Source organism: Schistocerca piceifrons, chromosome 8 (genome assembly GCF_021461385.2).
Source record: "Schistocerca piceifrons isolate TAMUIC-IGC-003096 chromosome 8, iqSchPice1.1, whole genome shotgun sequence".
Taxonomy (NCBI): domain Eukaryota; kingdom Metazoa; phylum Arthropoda; class Insecta; order Orthoptera; family Acrididae; genus Schistocerca; species Schistocerca piceifrons.
In genome coordinates, this window is record NC_060145.1 from 404,174,342 (window position 1) to 404,195,785 (window position 21,444).

Below are 21,444 nucleotides of genomic sequence, written 5' to 3' on the forward strand. Positions count from 1 at the left end.
TGAACTTTTTATTTTTCATTTTCCTTAAGGGATACGAAAATGTTGGTTGATTTAGTTTGTCCTGAAATGGCTACATGCGACTGCCTGTAAGTAAAGAATGGATATGGTAAATACGATTTGAAACTTTGTCCCCGTAACTTGCTTATAGTGACAGCAAATGCAATTTTAATTCGCTTCTTACCTGGTATTCACTAAGACCTCAATAAATTCTAACTGTATTTCAGGATTCTGATTGCATTTCGTACTTCATGTAAGCACGTTAGGCCATAGCAGCAATACGTAAATCATAATTTATGTTGGCAGTGGCTAATATTTTTGTCATTTCGACAGGCATATTCGTATAGGAATGTCAACCTGTACAACAGGCAGAGATAATGGACTACTGCAGTGGTCTCCGTTATAGTCTATGACACTGATGTATATAAATTATCCAGTTAATAAGAAGTAATTTGTAATAAGATAAAATGAAAAGTGAGTTTCTTGTTCGTGAGTAAGAGGTTAGCTTCACAAACTACAGGTATGATGCCGGACATCTATGATGCCCTTTTGCCTACGATAGTTCAAAATTTTCGACAAATAGTAAGTCTTAGCACAAAACCGGTATGCAGTATGAGAAACGATTAAAAATTTTCTAATGATGCCTCATTCATCTCTGTACGATTAGCATGTCTTGAAGAAAAGGGATGTTGACTTGAGAAGTAATATATATGAATAAAACTGAAGCCAGTGCCGAATGCACCTTTGGAAAGACAAACATGGGGAACAAGTATAATGTTGCCATAACATTATGCCTTTGCCCACCATTAACACCTGCACTATGAAAACAATCATGTTAGACAATGTTCCAGGATGCATTAGCTATTACCACCTCTCACCACTTGGGGGAAGATTCAACTTCCCAGAAATAGTGTTTTGGTACAGCAGTGGATATCTACTATGTGATGTGCAATACCTGACATGTATTTACATTCCCCTAAAAGCTAAAGGTATCATTTTGCTACAATGGAAGAGTAAAAATAATGTGTTTCACTTTCTGACTTTCAGTAATAGAAAAAGATCAAAAAACGTTGTGTGAAAGAGCTGTTGGCTGTGGTCCAGCTCAAAACACTGTGCTCTAGAGTTTTCCTATGTCACACCAGACTCTGGCCACCAATTGTGGAAGTTGGCTGATAGGGACCGATGGCCAGTCATGTGACTGTGACACGTCATTTACTGAACCAATGATTTATGCTGGTGCACTCGCTCTACCAAGCATGAAATTATTTCCTTTTTATCTTGACTTTTCATGTGAAATATCTGTGATGAAGCGAATGAATACAGTGTGGTAACTTAACTGGTGTGGCCTTTCTCAGGCAGAATATGTCAAGAGGGATGTTTAAGTGTTAAGATATCCATGGGAAAAAAGTCAGGATTATTAGTTTGTAGCTGTGTCTGTGACGACCACAGATAAATTCTTCTCTATTATAAGTTTCTTTTCTCAGGCATTATCTCTCGATCTAGGACTGTTATACTCTGAAGATGGCTTCGAAAACATGAAGCTCTGGAAACTTTGTCTGTATTGAGAGTTCTGCCATGAAGAAATTGTGAGGTTGATGACGCATAATATACATTGCTACAGATAGGCTAAGTGGTTCGCAGTGAACTCCTTCAAGAATGCTGTTAAATTTCTGATGGAACAAGATGCTGAATGAAAGTGAATAGGCCAATGCATGTATCGTCGTGTAACTAATGCTCTAGTACAAAGCTAAAACAGATGCCCTACACTGATCTCAGTGAAGGTTGTTACGCGAACTATTAAACAATGATACGTTACTCTCAATGAGTATTCTCATGTTGCTCAAATAATTTGTTTATTGTAAACAAAAATCAGTTTTAAATGCCAGGTAAACATTTCTGACTGTACTGATGTAGCCTCACAATGATGTAATGTTTCTGTTGTGGTAACAGCAGAGCCACAGCGTCTACAGCCAATAGGTGATGTCTTCTCTGTGCCCGTGACGTCGGCACGTGGTGCTGCTAGTGTGTTGGCTGCGCTTATAGTATGCGGATGCCCACCACAATAGAAAAAGAAAACATCGTCGATGATGAGCTGCTGTTCTCGTTGCCTGGAAGGTGGGTGTCCACCCCGATACTAATGAGTTTGTCGCTGCTGGCTGACCTGTCACAGGGGACATTAGGAGTGTCCAAGACAGCCGAGCACACCTGTGGACAACAAAGACACTGATTTAAGTGCTGGTGCCTATGCCACATAAGAGAAATGTCAAATTTCAAGTTTTATGCCAAAACACATAGACCTTACACATAAAGAGTAGAGGGAGGTGCATATCACAAGGAACAGTTCATCAAAAGGAGTCAGTTTCCAAGTATGAAACAAATTTTAAACTGGAAACAATTATTACATTTTAGAAGTTTCGCCTCTTTAGCTGTTACCACGGATTTCAAATGTATAAGCTACAGTTTCTACATTTTATAGTTATATTAGGAGCATCCTCACATTTTAATCTTGTCATGTGGCTTTATGGTTAATGATACTTTGACAAAGGTAATGATATAAATTAATTTTTGCCTAGTGAAGTTGCTAGTGCCTATATTTTGTTAATTTTTGTTTGTTTCATTGTGCTCATAATGTTTGTTACTGTTTATACCATTAAGCTGGACCATAATATATAAGAGTGTGAAACTAACTATGGATGAAACTGGCTAATCGCCTAACATCTTTCAGTACAATCTTCTCGTACTTCCAGCCATGTCAAGAAGTCATACTTCCATGTGTTTCTGGACAAGTTGCTATTAGCCCACTGTGAAGCAGTAACCGACTGTTGCCTGGTTGCTGTCCTCATCTTTACTTAGCCATGGAACCAGCTGCAGCTAAGGCCATCCACATAAGACTTTGAGGATATAGCCTTGGATACAACTCGCAGAAAGTCAAGTTGCTCTTACTACCTTTTCTACAACTCATTCGCTGTCTGTTTCTTTTACAGCAATTTACAAATTATCAAGGTCCAATCTTTGAAAGAATATTGGTCTACAGCAATTCAGTGAGAACTGCTCATACATTTCTGGATCGAAGACTAGTTCAACCTGTCCAGGGCACAATGAAGGCAATCTGTAAGTACTGATGTGGGGTGGCTGTACAGTTGTTGTTGTGGGTATAAAACTTTTGTTACCATTCTGTGTTTGGTGAGAACTTGTAGCACCACTCCATGACAATTACGAGAATTATGAACGTTTTCTTGAAAGAGTCTAATATTCTCATGGCCCTTACAGTACAGTGCAAAATATAACACAGGAGCTGCGGGAAGGTGGAAGACTCGTGCCACTTATGATGATGTGCACGGCAAGCAACAGAATTTCAATCATTCTGATGACCAGTTTTAAGTAGAAAACTGGCAAGTAATAGTGAGGAACATAAATAAAGTGTATATAGCAGCTGCCACAGGTGGCCTTGGTGGGGAGGAGGTGCACTCAGTGGGGGAACAAGATTGCTGAATAGCTTGGTTGGGCAGCTGATGGGAAGTTCTATTGAACTTTGTAAGAATGGAGACACTAATGAGTGGGGGAGACATTCCTGCACCACTGAGTGTGTGTGAAGAGTCACCTGACTTGCACCCCAGTTATTATTATGACATAACTGACGGATTAAATGCTGCTGGTACTATTGGGATAGTGTGACAGTTTGACAAAAAGCAACTGACTGGAACAGGAACAATAAGAAGTAAAAATTCGTTGATATGGCAAGTGTGAGGACTTCAGGCTCCAGAACAGTATATGAAATACTGCAAGGAAGCAAGCACTTCTGAACTGCAAGGGAGAGAATTCAAACAAGAATGTTCATTACGAAACACAAGAGTGCCTCTGGACAGCACTAATATGATTTATAAATTCGTATTTGATGGAGATGCCAAATATGACTGCCATCAAGGTTGGACAGCACTCATGCAGTGTGCTTTTAGACTCCCACACTCAATGGTGAATAGGAAGAGCAAAGATAGAAATTCGATGCCTGTGACTGAGTTGGGTAAAAAAAAAGGCCAAAATAAAAGAGTTGTTTTGTGGGGGGAGAGCTGGTGCCCATTTCAGCTGATGTCAATCCGATTGTAAAAGTAGCAGTAGGTGGCTTAGAAAGTGATGTACTGGTTGACAGCTGTTCACAGATTTCAGTGACTTCACCTAGCAAAATGAACACAGTACTACTGCTGACCTGTAACGTTAAAATTTTTGGTGCTACAGGGATGGTGTCCAAAAACAATCCAACATGAAGTCAAACTACTCTTGCAGTTCAAAGTTGTGGTCACAGAATTGCACACGTTAGAGAATTCAGAAACTGTGTTAACATGATCATAGGTATCAATTCTTTAATATAAATTGTTGTGATGTAAATGTCGAGCGGTGTTGTATAATAATGTACATGCAGTGCTAATGTTGGTAATACGCACCTGTGTGTGGTTTTTCTGTATATAGTTGATCTTGTTGTACGTACTTTGTGTTGAACCGGTACCTAATAAACCATATGTATTTCCAATCAACATCATCATCATCATCATCATTTAAGACTGATTATGCTTTTCAGCGTTCAGTCTGGAGCATAGCCCCCCTTATAAAATTCCTCCATGATCCCCTATTCAGTGCTAACATTGGTGCCTCTTCTGATGTTAAACCTATTACTTCAAAATCATTCTTAACCGAATCCAGGTACCTTCTCCTCGGTCTGCCCCGACTGCTCCTACACTCTACTGCTGAATCCATGAGTCTCTTGGGTAACCTTGCTTCTCCCATGCATGTAACATGACCCCACCATCTAAGCCTGTTCGCCCTGACTGCTACATCTATAGAGTTCATTCCCAGTTTTTCTTTGATTTCCTCATTGTGGACACCCTCCTGCCATTGTTCCCATCTACTAGTACCTGCAATCATCCTAGCTACTTTCATATCCGTAACCTCAACCTTGTTGATAAGGTAACCTGAATCCACCCAGCTTTCGCTCCCGTACAACAAAGTTGGTCGAAAGATTGAACGGTGCACAGATAACTTAGTCTTGGTACTGACTTCCTTCTTGTAGAAGAGAGTAGATCGTAGCTGAGCGCTCACTGCATTAGCTTTGCTACACCTCGCTTCCAGTTCTGTCACTATGTTGCCATCCTGTGAGAATATGCATCCTAAGTACTTGAAACCGTCCACCTGTTCTTTGTTCCTCCTATTTGGCACTCAATCCGTTTATATTTCTTTCCCACTGACATTACTTTCATTTTGGAGATGATAATCTTCATACCATAGTCCTTACATTTCTGATCTAGCTCTGAAATATTACTTTGCAAACTTTCAATCGAATCTGCCATCACAACTAAGTCATCCGCATATGCAAGACTGCTTATTTTGTGTTCACATATCTTAATCTCACCCAGCCAGTCTATTGTTTTCAACATATGATCCATAAATAATATGAACAACAGTGGAGACAGGTTGCAGCCTTGTCTTACCCCTGAAACTACTCTGAACCATGAACTCAATTTACCATCAACTCTAACTGCTGCCTGACTATCCATGTAAAGACCTTTAATTGCTTACAAAAGTTTGCCTCCTATTCCATAATCTTGTAGAACAGACAATAACTTCCTCCTAGGAACCCGGTCATATGCCTTTTCTAGATCTATAAAGCATAGATACAATTCCCTGTTCCACTCATAACACTTCTCCATTATTTGCCGTAAGCTAAAGATCTGGTCCTGACAACCTCTAAGAGGCCTAAACCCACACTGATTTTCATCCAATTGGTCCTCAACTAATACTCGCACTTTCCTTTCAACAATACCTGAGAAGATTTTACCCACAACGCTGATTAAAGAGATACCTCTATAGTTGTTACAATCTTTTCTGTTTCCATGTTTAAAGATTGGTGTGATTACTGCTTTTGTCCACTCTGATGGAACCTGTCCCGACTCCCAGGCCATTTCAATTATCCTGTGTAGCCATTTAAGACCTGACATTCCACTGTATTTGATGAGTTCCGACTTAATTTCATCCACCCCAGCTGCTTTATTGCACTGCAATCTATTGACCATTTTTTCCACTTCCTCAAATGTGATCCTATTTCCATCATCATTCCTATCCCATTCTACCTTGAAATCTGAAACATTACTGATCGCATTTTCACCTACATTGAGCAACTCTTCAAAATATTCCCTCCATCTGCCCAAGGCATCCACAGGATTCACCAGCAGTTTTCCTGACCTGTCCAAAGTACTTGTCATTTTCTTCTTACCTCCCTTTTGAAGACTGCTAATTACACTCCAGAATGGTTTTCCAGCAGCTTGACCCATAGCGTCCAACCTGTTTCCAAAGTCTTCCCATGATTTCTTCTTGGATGCTGCAATTATCTGTTTGGCTTTGTTTCTTTCTTCAACATAATTTTCTCTGTCTACCTGGGTTCTCGTTTGTAGCCATTTTTGATACGCCTTCTTTTTCCTTTTACTGGCTGCCTTGACTGTATCATTCCACCAAGCTGTTTGCTTCATCCTACTTTTACACACTACTGTTCCAAGACATTCTTTAGCCACTTCTAGTACTGTGTCCCTGTACCTTGTCCATTCCTTTTCCAATGACTGTAATTGACTACATTCAACTAACTGGTACCTTTCTGAGACCGCTGCTATGTACTTGTGCCTGATTTCCTTATCCTGAAGTTTCTCCACTCTTATCCTCCTACATATGGACCTGACCTCCTGCACTTTCAGCCTCACAATCCCAATTTCACTGCAGATTAAATAATGATCAGTGTCATCAAAGAATCCCCTGAATACACGTGTGTCCCTCACAGCCTTCCTGAATTCCTGATCTGTTATTATATAGTCAATGACAGATCTGGTTCCCCTGCCTTCCCAAGTATACCGGTGAATGTTCTTATGTTTAAAAAAGGAGTTTGTGATTACTAAGCCCATACTGGCACAGAAATCCAAGAGTTGTTTCCCGTTCCTGTTGGCCTCCATATCCTCTCCAAATTTACCCATAACCTTTTCATACCCTTCTGTTCGATTTCCAATCCTGGCGTTAAAATCACCCATGAGCAGAACACTGTCCTTGTCCTTTACTCTAACAACTACATCACTGACTGCCTCATAAAAACTATCCATCTTATCTTGATCTGTCCCTTCACAATGCGAATATACTGACACAATCCTAATTTCTTGCTAGACACTGTCAAATCTATCCACATCAGTCGTTCGTTTACATACCTTATTGCAACTACGCTGGGTTCCATTTCTTTCCTGATGTAAAGCCCTACACCCCATTGTGCTATTCCTGCTTTGACTCCTGACAGGTAGACCTTGTATTCTCCCACTTCCTCTTCTTTCTCACCCCTTACCCGAATGTCACTAACAGCTAAAACGTCCAGCCCCATCTTACTTGCAGCCTCTGCCAGCTCTACCTTCTTCCCAGAGTAGCCCCCATCTCATTACCATTTGTTTGCCAAGTTGTATCTTTGGAGTCCCTGGTTTGTCAGTTAGAGGTGGGACTCCGTCACCTCCAAAGGTCCGAGGCATTTTGCTCTGATTGTTGCCAGCATCATATTTAAAGTACCAGGGAAGCAGGTTGCTAGCCTTACTTGTCCCGAGTCCCATTGGGTTTTACCCCTAACGGCTGAGGGACTAACTGGTGGATTTAGTAGTCTTTGCTGTATGAGCACAAAGGTGACCACGACTCAGAATATGTCCGAGATGCCCAGCCTTATTCCAAAGTAACTGGTATCCCGACTGTCGGGACCACTTACTTGGCCACTCATACGTTCCCCGTGGTTCATGAACTAGGACATGACTACAGGAACCCACACCATGAACCACACGTATTTCCAAATATGCAAATATTTATTTTTCTAAGAAAATCTCAGCAGGTTATGGACCCAGGTGTGTGTTAAAAGGACACTTGTACAAAAATAATAACGTAGCTCTGTGCAAAAGGTTTTTAAAGTTATCTCCAAGAAGCCGTTTTTGAAGTTGTTAATTCCATGCAACCATGATGGATTCAATGAGAATTATCAACATCGGAGTTGTGGAAGGCAAAACAAATTGGGACATTTGGAAATACAAAATAAATATTTGTCTATGAGGAATTCCTGGTGCACTTGATGTTGTGGAAGGCAGGACAGTGAAACCTAGTATTATTTCAGAAAGTGCTACCGTTGAACAAAGGGCGATCTATAAAAGTGCTTTAGAAGCTTTTAACAAAGCAGACAGCAACGCTCTACTTGTTTTGACTACAAATATGTTGGAAAAAACTTAGCAGAAAATAATGCATCTAAATACAGCGTATTAAGTGTGGACAGAATCGCACAAAATATTTGATGGTGTCTCTGAAGACAAAGTGTACAACCTTTGTTTGGAGTTCTTTAGTTACAAAAAGGCCCCTGAAGATGATATTGTGACACATATTTCCAAACAGAAATATTTGTGGAGTGAATTGAAGAAGAAATGACCAAAGATATCGTAAATAATTCAGAAATGCCTGATTTGTTTTTGATTTGTAAAATATAAGGTACACTACCAGAAGACTATTTTTTGTTTAAATCTAGTTGGATGCTAACATCTAGAGATGACAGAACAATTGATAATTTAACAAATCAATTGTGTGCATACGAAAAAGCTCTGAGTACAAAGGAGGGTGATTTTAGTAAACAAGAAGCCCTCACTACAGACTCATCAAGGCTGTCATTTCAGCAAGTAAATCCAACAGAGAAAAAGAAATTAATATGTAATTACTGCATGAAATCTAACCATACAATTAAAGTGTGCAGAAAGTGGGCAGCGGATGGCAAACCTCCAAAACCAGCTACCACAGATACAAATATGCTACTTCTTGCTATGACATCTTCTGTGATGAACTCTGAATGTAGAAATGATGACTGGTATATAGACAAAGGTGCAACAAGTCATATTACAAATGACAGGAATTGTTTCAAAACATTTCAGCGTTTTCTAACAAAACAGTCAGTTACTACAGCTAATGGTGACATAATTGAAGCAATTGGAAAAAGGTTCAATAGACATTGAAGCAGCAGTTGGAGAAAAATGGAACAGAATTACCTTGACAAATGTATGGTATGTACCTCAGATTCACAACAATCTATTCTCTGTTCTTGCAGTAAAGGATAAACATCCAGAAAGTAAATTCACATCAACTGCAGAAATTTGTCATCTTAAGATTGATAATGTTACTAGATTGGCAGTTGTCTTTGATTGCTTTGTAGGCCTTTTTAAACTTGCTGTAAGAAATGTGAAACCTAGCTCCCTCAGCGCAGTTAATACCACTAGCAGAGACAATACGTTGCAGCTTTATCATGAAACATTTGGAAACCAGAACAAGCCGCCATGTGAAGTCTGTACTTTGTAGCGAGTTAAATAATGAGGTGGAAATGGACAGTGAACTTTGTGAAGGCTGTATTCATGTCAAGGCTCTTTGTTTACCATTTGGCAACAGAAAGAGGACAGCAGAACAAGGTGAGCTTATTCTCGCTGATGTATGTGGTCCATTTCAAGTACCTTCTGTGTCAGGGCACTGGTATTTTGTTCTTTTCAAAGATGATTATACAAAGTTTAGGGCAACATATTTCATGCAAGAAAAGTCTGGAGTTGCAGAAAAGTTAAGGCAGTTAATAGCTGAAGCAAAAGCTGCTGGACATACCATCAAGGAACTTCTGAATGATAATGGAAAAGAATTTGACAACAAACAAGCAAAAGAGATTCTTCACAAAGAGGGTGTAATTCAACGCCTCACAATGCCTTACACTCCAGAACAAAATGGGTGCAGTGAAAGAGATAACTGCACAGTTGTGGAAACTACCAGGGCCATAATGCATGCACATGCAAACATTCCACAGAAACTTTGGGCAGAGATGGTGAACACCACAACCTACATTCCAAACCGAAAAGGGCCTTCCAGTATTCCAGGAACATATCCATATGAATTGTGGTATGGAAGGAAGCCAAGCCTGAAACATCCGCAGGTGATAGGATCCACTTGCTATGCTCATATTCCAAAACAACAGAGGAGGAACATGGACCGAAAAGCACTGAAATGTGTCCTTATTGGATATGATCACAATGAGGGTTACATAATTTATTGTGGAGAGGTGTGCAAACTCATTAGGTCATGAGATGTCATCATCGAGGAGAGGCCACTGAAGAGTGAGAAAAGTTCAACTCTTCCAGTGAATGTTTTCAGTCATCAGGATCCAGTACCTCAGACTGAAGACCAATGGTATTGATAGTGAGAGTGAAGAGGGTGGCAGTTCCTTGGATGTAGATGAAGACCCTCAGGAGGAAGATCAGGAAGACACAAGTGCAGAAGCTTTACCATGTCTGTGTGATCGGTTAACCCTCAGACCTCCACAAAAGTTTAATGATTATGTAATGAACCTCTCAATATCTTTCCAAGAACCAGAAACATACAGCGATGCCATGAAGTTTGTTCAAAACGATTTCTGGAAGGAAGTTATGGATTCTGAAATTAAAGCTCTTCAAGAAAATAAAACGAGGGATGTGGTTGACCTACCATAGGCAAAGATGTCCATTCCTAATAGATCGGTGTATAAAGTCAAACAAATGCTGATGGCTCAGTCAATAAATCCAAGGCAAGATTGGTGATTAAGGGTTATTCGCAGCAGAGAGGAGTTGACTATGAGCAGACATTCAGAGCATGTTCAGAGCACTGCTAAGTGTTGCTGCAAGGGAGAGCATGAAACTTTTACAAATTGATGTTTCAACGGCTTTTCTTTATATTGATTTAAAAGAAACCATTTATATGCAACAACCTCAAGGATGTGATGATGGGTCTGGGAGAGTATGTTGCTTGAAGAAAAGTCCATACAGACTGAAACAGGCTCTGTGTTGCTGGAATTAGAAGTACAGTAATCATCTCACTAAACTGGGCTTTCTGAGGAGTGAAGCTGATCCTTGTCTTTTTGTGAGACAGTAAGGCTGTAAGAAAATATTCCTTGTGCTTTACGTTGATGATGGTCTGATTGCAGCTCACAGTGAACAGGAATTTGAAGAGATTGTCAGTGATTTAAGAGAAGAGTTTAAAATTACTTCAGTGCCTGCATCATTTTTCTTAGGTCTGGAAATTGACCAACAAGAACGTGGAACTGTATGTGCAAGTCAGACTCATTACACAGGAAAACACCAGAGCGTTTCAACATGAAGAACTGCAAGGCTGTAACTACACCCATTATAAATGACAATGATACAAAAGAAAGTCCTTGCAACTCTGAATTTCCATACAGCCAAGCTGTTGGAGTACTGATGTTTCTGATGTGTGGGAGACGTCCTGACATTGCATATGCTGTCAGTGTTGTATCATGAAATCAACAGATTGTGATGTAGTGAAAGTTAAAAGAATCTTACAATACCTGAGAGGCACAACAAATTATGGACTTTTATATAAAAACAATTCTAAGAAGCAGGTTTTAGAGTGTTCTAGTGATGCTGACCACATTGGAGGTGATCTTGGCTCTGGGCTCTCAACATATGGTGTCCTTTGTTTGTACTTTGGGGCATCTATTTCCTGGATTAGTCAAAGGCAATCTTCTGCTGCCATATCCACAACTGAAGCTGAGGTTGTGGCTGCCAGTGAAGCTGCTTGGGAAATTGTCTGGATCAAGAAGTTTCTGACAGAATTGGACCAATTGGAGGCAACACCAGTTCTGGAGGTTGACAATGAAGCTGCTATCTGGCTTGCCCAGAATCCCAAGTTTCACTGAAGAATGAAGCATATTCATATAAGGCATTTCTTTGTTTGTGAACTATTTAGTGCTTATGAAATCATAGTTGCAAAAGTAGATACTGTAGAACAACATGCTGATATACTAAAAAAGCCTCTGTTTTCGATTAGATATCAGTATTTATGTAATAAGATTAGACTTTGCAAGTTATTAAATAAGGGAGAGTGTTAATGTATTTTACATCTTTGGTGTTCTTTAATAACTAAAGTCAGTATTTCATGTTCAGTGGTTAGTAATATGCACCTGTGTGTGGTTTCTCTGTATGTTGTTGTTGTTGTACATGCTTTGTGTTGAACCAGTACCTAATAAACCATGTGTATTTCCAAGTATGCAAATATTCGTTTTCTAACAAAATATCAGCATGCAGGAAAAGGCAGTCATCAGATCAGCGTAGTTAAACACTGTCAGAGTGAGCTAGAACTTGGACGGTCTGTTGAGCGCTGTTGGTAAGTGGGGTGTATTCAGCCCTTGTGAGGCAAACTGAGGAGCTACTTGTTGGAGAAGTAGCAGCTCCGGTCATGTAAACTGACTAACGGTCAGGAGTGCGATGTGATGACCACATGCTCCTCCACATCCATATTCATTGATGCCTGTGGGCTGAGGATGACAAGGCGCCCATTTTGGTACCACTAGAACTTCATAGCACCTGTTCATGCTGAGTTTACTTAGGAAAAGGTAGTAGTAACACAATTTTTTTAGTAAAAGGAGCCATTTCTGGGAAATTTTGAACTTCCAAGTAGGACCAAAGGTTGTACCAAAAAAGAAGTATGAAATATAAGTTATATAAGTTTATATTGTTTTGGAGTTCAAAGGGAAGCAGAAAAAGGATGTAAGAGTTATCCTCTGGAAGGAGGACCAGAAACAGATCCGTGGAAAGTTGATGAAGGGATGGTGGATGAGGCACATTAAAAAGGGTATGAGGTTTCCTGCTCTATGGGAAACTTCACAGTGAGGCGACTGTGCGTACTTGAGCTGGGTAGAACAATGCATTCTTTCCTTCTTCTATTCTCTTCCTCTTTTGTTTAATATATTGTTGATAATCTTCAGTATGTGCATATAGACAATTGAAGTGGGGAAGTCATTAAAATGGCAAGAGAATATGTGAAGTAAGTCAATGGTTGGATACAGGATGTCATGAAGATATCATGATAAACGTAAAATCCCAAAAGTAGAACAGTGTGAATAGAGTTTTGAAATACAGAGAAAATAACAAGGGGGACATGAAGTGAAAACAAGACAGAATTCTGGGTAAATAACAACATTGGAAGTAACACTCTGATATACAAGTATGAACAGTGTTTTTATGGTTTAAGTAAAATAGGTTACAAGAGGAATAAATATAATACAAATGTTACTTGGAAGTAAAGTAACAGTGCGGAATGTGTAGTATATACGATTGCAAGGATGTGATGTTAAGAAGATGAGTGATTTGTGTCACAGACAGGTGTGTGACCTGTATATTTTATGTGATTGGCTAAGGAAATAAGAGACTGAGCAGTGTGGAGCACCAGAATAGGTGGACTCAGGAGTGTAAATATAAAAAGATCTAGTGATTGAGTAAGTCTAGCAAATGCAATCAAGAAAGTATCATTTTCAGTCTATGAAAAACAAAAAAGTACATTAATGGACAGGGAAAAAAGTCTATGGAGTCATGAGTGGTATTCCTTGGACAGAGTAAATCATAATGAGCAATAATGGTAAGCTTCCATCACTAACGTCATGACTAAAATTATTCTGAAAATATTTGGAAAAAGCAGCATAACAAATTAAACTGTGTGTAGTTAGAAAACAACCTTTGTTACATGGTGTGGAAAATGGTACCATTCAGGTGTCATTGTGAGGCTTATATTCTAAGATATATGAACCTAGCTCACATCTTGAGAAAGAGGGCTCTGGAGTAGCAATTGAAGTGGACCATGGTGTTGATGAGAAAGAAGGTGTCATGGCAGACATGGTGGACAGCAATACTCTCTTTTGTCCCATGCCTAGGGTTAGATCTCAAGGTGGAGGACCATAATCACTTACCTCATATCTTATAGGTTAACACACCAGCACTAGCATGTGAAACTGTGTGGTGAAGTTAGATGTGAAGTGTTAAGTGGTACGACAAAGTAACTGTGATAACTCTACATACATAGCATAAAGAGATACTCTTACTGAAATTTGTTGTATTAGAATTAACTGGTGTTACTATCAGTGCATGTTTTCTTAAAATATATAGTGTTAAATGTTGGGGGGTGTTCTAAAGACTGGTAAGACTTGGTAAAGGAAATGAAAATGCCAGAATTGAAGGCTGTGAACAGTTGGGGCCAGGAGAAAATGTGAGAAAGTAAAATATACCTACACGATGTAGAAATAAAGGAAAGAGAAGTTATTCATGTACCGATATTCAGAGCTCATGGAAGTTTCAAAAACAATGTGAGAAGATTGAGACATGGCAGTGGTAGATTCTTCCACTTTGCATGCTCAGCAAACTCATAGCTAATCTCTCGATAAATTAAAATAATGAAGGAGAGTGATAAGTATATGCAGTCACAGGATGATGGACATACAATTTGATTACAGTAAGTTTTGTGAAAACATGCTTTGTGATTTGAGAGTTAGATCTCAAGATATATCAGTTTCAACTAAGCACTGACATTAGAATTTGTAGGACCACCTGAAGGCAAGAAGCTACCATTGTTGCATAGGGTGGAAAGGGAGGTGGAAGGGGGGACAAGGGCACCACGTCATTAGGGCTGGCAGGAGAGCATAGTTGCTGAAAGTTTCTGGAGAGCTGACATAAGGTTTCGCTAAGGCACAAACAATTAGTAAGACTGAATTTCTGAGGACAGATATCCCTTGGAAATTAGTGAACAGATGAGTCCAGGGAAAGGACAACCAAGGAAAGAAAAATAGTACATCCGAAAAATGCATTTTAAGACAGTAAAAATGAAACGAAAATTTTTCAGAGAGTTTTGCTAAAGAGTATCCACTGGAGAAAACAATATAAGACACTGCAGTTTTGATAGACAAATAATTGATAAATTAGCTTGTCTGCTGTCACAGCAGCCTCATATGTTCTAAGTAAGACAGACAGGCCATTGAATGGAAGAAAATGTCTTGGGGCTTGGCTGATGTCGGACCTACTTCAGACTGTAATCTGCCTTGGTTACATCATCCACATAGGCAGTCTTTTTAGTCGCCATTTCAATATTTATTTTTCCTGGTGGCAATATCTACAGACTTAGATGGAGGTAGTTTAAGTGAACAAAGCATATGGGAGGTCATACATCATGACTCAACCAACTGTCGGTCAGTGGGTAGAGACCTTCATTGGTATACTGGCGCATTGTTGTAACAGGATGTTGATGATGGCCGTGTGGTTGAGTCCAGGTTGTTAGTGTGATTTTTGTTCTGAAGAAATCATGTGATTTATTAAAGGCAGAGTCCAAAATGTTCCTAAGAGCCACATGGCACAACATCAAAGGGATTATCTATGAGTAACTAAATACGACACAATGGGATTGTTTTGTATCCACATTAGTTTGTCTCCCAAACTCCCTGAATTCAGATAAGTACTGTTCTCAATTTTGGATAAATGTTGTGCATTCTTAATGTCAACCTCATTGGCAAGTAAGGGGCCTCAACAAAAAAGTTAATTTTATCAGATAGTCTGTTCTTTCTGTGTTGGTACACTGACCCTTTTCCGAGTGTTATTGTAGTCATGCAAGATTCAGTGATGTGTGCAGACTGGAGTGCAGCATAAAAAGAACTGCCTCATAAGTAGGGATTGTGTAGCTGGACTTAAGGCATGCAGTCTCTTAACGTAGGTCTATGATAAAATGAAATTCTGCACTCCTGTTAGATTGTCAATTACCATCACATGCAAGTTGTTCCATATTATGTTACCGTACTGTGTATTGCCTTGGTTGTTTCTCTCTGTGCAGTCCAGTGTACTTATTTGTATTAACATCAAATTGATAAAATATGTTCACAAAATAACCGAGAGAAGGTCAGTTTTAAGTTCTTAACAAGCATGAAACAAAAATTTGTTTAATTCACATACTGTGTAAATTCTCTTATGTCTGTAAATAAGTAAAAATCTGTTCTTATTTTTAAACACACCCAGTGTTACATTAAACTTGTTGGAACTGGTGAAATTTTCCTGATTGTAAAAGTTAACTTCTTGAAAACTAGCAGTCATAAAGCTTTGGGCAGCGGAAATGATAACAGTGGGATATGACAATGCCAAGCTCCAAATGGTGCGCTGGAGGCGATACCAGTGCAGCATGCTAGTTGTCAGCAGCCAACTGCTTTAAACTTGACCATATATGCCTTCTTGCCTCTATACACCCAAGATCCATATAGCATGTAGGAAAGTAGGAGATGAGGTACTGTTGGAAATGGACCTATGAGGGGCCATCATGAGTTGTGCTTGCATAGCTGAGTCAGTAGAGCACTTGCCCACAAATGACAAAAGTTCCAGGTTCACGTACTGGTCTGGCACACAGCCTTACTCCACAGGAACTCTCAGATCAGTTCTTGCTCTCCTGCACAGTGAGAATTCATTATGTCCTCTCCAAGGCAGGCCTTTCTCACATGTGTCATAAGGCCTATAACCTCTATCCCTCAAATAATAGTTACCAATAGGTGCTGACGTAAAGAAGAAATTGGTGCAGGATCAGCTCTTCATTGTGTCATTGTGCCCCTCATCAATAGTACTCCATGTCCCAATATATTAGGTATATATTATACAACTGTATGTTTTAAATGTAATCTCACTGTGTCACTACATTTACACAATTAAGGTTGCTGGGAACAAAACATGAGACAAACCTGAGCAGTATACAATAAAAGCATATGGGTGATACAGCAAGAATGCATGTATGCATGTTGACATCAGCAAATACTACAGGATAACTTTGGCAGTTTCTTTACAAGCCTTTAAGATTTTCCACAGTAGATGCATTAGCTTTGCTGTGAATGTATTTATTGTAGAACATTTGACAAAGGCAACTGGAACAGCATGCAAAAGAAAATACTCTGTAATGAGTCACTGGATACCAATGATTGCTTATATCAAAACACTCACTGGATAAAACTCATTGATCTTTGGAAACTTGTCAGCTTAGACAGTATTCAAACCACCTAATTGTGTTTCATTGGAGAGCTGGTCACAGAGGCCATGATAATAATTAAGAATCTATTCTCTGCAAAATGGGTTTTTATTATTTCAGAGCCTCATTGCTCACTATTTTTTTAATGAGACAGAAATTAGCATCATCAACAATTTTACAAACATTGATTGTTTGATATTTATTAATGCACACCACTGCTGCTTCTCTGAGGCTTTGCAGAAATCCAGTGTCTGCCATAGACAGAGGTCATATTGGATGTGGTATACAATGAAATTAGTTAAGGCTTTCACTTCTCTGAGAGACAGATGTGCTTGTCTTGCACTGAATGACTTTTGAAATTTCTTACATGGTTATGCATTCAGAGTTAATGCCCTACACCGATGCTAACAGCATGCATCCCAGTAACAGCAATGCATTCATGTGTGAAGTCACATAAAGTTGATAACCTATTAGTGTCATTTTGATCAGGGGTATGGAATTTGGGATTCTGGTCTGCTACTCATTTTGTTTACTTAGTAGCATTTCACTTGCAAGTGCTGGAATTTTCAACACTTAATGCAACATACAGAGCTGAGAGAGATCATGGAAAAACAATGTAGAATACACTAGATGCTGAAGAAAGATACCTTGAAACAAAGGCAAATGCTTTTACTTGAGGTTGACAGATGAAGTGAATGTGTCATTGCTTACTAGGCCATTCATTCTTTTCATTGTGTTTATACATTCTGTACTGAAATAAAACTTTCACAGTTGTGAAACAACTTGAGGTGCTCATAAACAACAAAAGTACATGAGAAATTGACACTGCACACTTATTGAAAATTACCTATCAAACTATTAAGTTCTATTTGTGCTTGCACAGGTTAAGATGAACATTAAAGATTAGCTGGAAAGCTTCTACTTTATGGGAAGAAACCACTGTTAATACCATAGTTCTCTTATTACTGCTTCTTGCTTTGAATTTACAGAATTCTAGTTATAATTACACAGAACAAGTCTGCTTTCAAGTAACACTTTTAATCACTTTTTCGCAGAAGAAGCTGACTTGCACTGTGGTGTAGTGGTTATTATACTAAACTATTGAATGGGGGGTGCTGAGTTCAAAACTCACCTGCAGTATACCATTTTAATTTCTATATTCAGTTTGAGTACATTCTAGAAGTATCCACAAATGTCAAGAATCATCGTACTGGAATGTTATATATATATATATATGTGTGTGTGTGTGTGTGTGTGTGTGTGTGCGAGTGTATACCTGTCCCTTTTTCCCCCTAAGGTAAGTCTTTCCACTCCCGGGATTGGAATGACTCCTTACCCTCTTCCTAAAAACCCACATCCTTTTGTCTTTCCCTCTCCTTCCCTCTTTCCTGATGAAGCAACAGTGGGTTGTGAAAGCTTGAATTTTGTGTGTGTGTTTGTGTTTGTTAGTGTCTCTATCAACATACCAATGCCTTCATTTGGTAAGTTACATCGTATGTGTTTTGGCCAAAGGCTCTGTGCTCTTGTACGTGCAAGTGCTGAATAAATCTTCTTTAAGTGAAGTAAGTGTCCATCATTCATCTAAGTACACCTTCTTCTACATGACATTATTCTGGTGGAGATGCTGGGTATTGTGACGACACAGTTGCTCCCATCAGGCCACAACAGAGCCACCGTTAACGTGGCGAGAAACCTGAGTTTGGGCCATATTCAACAGATTGCAATCTACCGGAGACAGAAGAAGAAGAGGATATTACAATGACAGTGACTGTGTGCCACAACATGAGACATCCTTCTGGGTTCTCTGGTGATGATGGCCAAGATCCAAACGAGTGGCTGAAGGTATATGAGCGTTTGGCCAAATTTAACAAATGGGATAACACCGTGTGTTTGGCTAACGTATTTTTCTACTTGGAGGGTACTGCCAAGCAGTGGTATGAGAACAACGAGGAGAAGTTAACAAGCTGCGAAGTATTCCAGGTGGAACTGCGCAAGTATTTCAGTGACACACAGTGACAGAAAGGCAAGGCTGATGATAAATTAAAGTGCAGGGCACAGCATCCACAAGAAACTACTGTATCCTACATTCAAGACAGCTTCGAGCTGTGTAAAATAGTGGATCCTAGAATGAAGGAGGAAGATAAGGTTGCACATATCATGAAGGGTGTTGCTGAGGACATGTATCAAGCCCTACTCCTGAAGGAGGTTTCGACAGCAGACAACTTTATAAAATGGTGCCAGTATATTGAGACAATGCATCAAAAAAGAATTACATGCAAGAAGTTTGAACGGCCAGATTAGCACTGTAGACTATCAACCAATAAGCCAGAGAGCATACCATGTGTCAGCAACTGAATGTCAAATAATTTGCGATGAGATAGAGAAAATGACGAAAAATGACTTCATTCAACCTTCGCAGAGCCCATGGTCATCACCAATGGCCCTTGTCAGGAAGAAGGATGGCAGTTGGTGCTTTAGTGTTGATTACAGGAAGCTTAATAAGATAACTAAAAAGAACCTTTACCCTCTTCCACAAATTGATGATACACTAGATGGTCTGAAGGAGGCTAAGTTTTTCTCAACCATGGACATGTACCTGGGATACTGGCATATTGAAGTAGATGAGGCTGATCATCAGAAAACTGCATTCATCACCCCTGAGGGCCTGTATGGGTTTAAGGTAATGCCATTTGGTTTGTGTAATGCATCAGCAACTTTTGAATGGATGATGGATAATCTTCTACGTCACCTGAAGTGGACGATTTGTCTTTGTTATTTAGATGACATTATAGTATACTCAGAGACATGTGATGAACATATCAAAAGACTGAGGGCTGTTCGTGAGTGTCTCCAACAAGGCAGACTGAAAGTCTGTCTTTGGAGCAAAATAAATCAAAATACTTGGACACCTAGTGTCAAACTACGGTGTGTGGCCAGACCCAGAAAAGGTGAAATCTATAATGGAATTTCCTATTCCTAAAAGTATTAGAAATGTGGGAAGCTTCCTCATATTATATTCTTATTACCATTGTTTTATCAAAGACTTTTGTATCAAAGCCAGGCCACTCCATGAGTTGTTAAAAGCTGATGCTAAATTTATCTGGGGTGGTGCTCAACAAGATTCTTTCAATGTGCTGTGAAAAGCTCTGAAGACTGACCCTGTAATTGTTCTGTATGATGAGAGAGCACCTACAGAACTACACACAGATGCCAGCGGTTATGGGCTTGGTGTTGTTCTGGTGCAAATTTCGGATGGAAAAGAGAAGGTTATAGCCTATACTTCTAGGGCACTTACAAAAGCTGAGAGAAACTACTCAACTACAGAAAGAGAATGACTTGCTGTGATCTGGGCCATGTGCAAATTTTGACAGTATCCCTATGGAAGGCCATTCACAGTTGTTACACACCATCATTCATTTTGTTGGTTGACAGAATCGAACAGGACGACTCGCCAGGTGGGCACCATGTTTTCAAGAGTATGACATTACCGTAGTGTACAAAAGTGGAAGAAAACACCAAGATGCAGACTGCCTCTCAAGAAACCCTGTGCAAGACCATCAAGGCTTGGTGAAGATAGTGACTGTCTCACTACACTTCAGGATCTCTCTGCTTAGTAGAAGGAGGACGCCAATATATCTCAAATTATGCTTGCCCTAAATCAGTCAGAGGATGTGAAAGGACAATTTAAGGTAGTTAATGGATTACTTTGCAAGAAAAACTTTGATCCGTTTGGAAAGAGGTGGCTACCAGTGGTTCCTGAACACATGTGCTCAGATGTTCTACAGAAATTCCATGACACACCTGAGGCTGGACATTTAGGATTTGTTAAGACATATGATAGAATCCGCAAGAGATTTTTCTGGCCAGATTTATTTAGGAGTGTCCGTCACTATGTATCGTATTGCAGAGAGTGCCAGAGGAGAAAGGAAGTTCCTCAGAAACCATCTGGCCAACTCATACCAATTCCACCAGCCGAAACACCTTACCAGCATGTTGGGATTGACCTCCTTGGATGATTTCCAACGTCTGCTAGTGGAAGTAGATGGATTATTGTTTGCACTGATTATCTGACACACTATAACATTACAAAAGCTGTGAAAACAGCTGAAGCATCCGAGGTAGCCAAATTCATTGTGGAAGACACTGTATTAAAACATGGTGACCCAAGGTCGTTAATTACAGATCGAGGGAAAGTTTTTCAATCGAATCTTGTGACAGAGATAAGCTGTCAGTAACATTAATCATCACATCCGCAAACTAATGGGCTTACTGAATGCCTTAATAAGACCTTGGACAACATGCTATCAATGTTTGTTAATGTTGAGCAGAGCAACTGGGAGGGGGTGCTACCTTTCATGATGTTTGCCTACAACACCGCAAAACAAGACACCACAGGATTTACGCCATTTTTCCTGGTGCATGGGCGTGAGGCGACTATGACAATGGACACTGTGTTTCCATTACATCTTATGGTGTGGACGATGACCACATCAGCCACGTGTTAACCAGAACTGAGGAAGCTTGGCAGTTAGCTCAACTCTGCATATTGCAGGCTCAAGAAAATGATCGCTGAAG

General features: G+C 39.7%; 1 long non-coding RNA gene across 1 annotated transcript in view; it reads right to left on the reverse strand.

Moving 5' to 3' along the window:
• Nucleotides 1-1,973: 1,973 nt before the first annotated feature.
• Nucleotides 1,974-21,444, reverse strand: part of LOC124711963 — a 74,111-nt gene continuing 54,640 nt past the window's right edge. The window contains exon 5 of the long non-coding RNA XR_007005549.1: nt 1,974-2,202. This is a non-coding gene — a long non-coding RNA (uncharacterized LOC124711963). The remainder of the gene's footprint in view (nt 2,203-21,444) is intronic.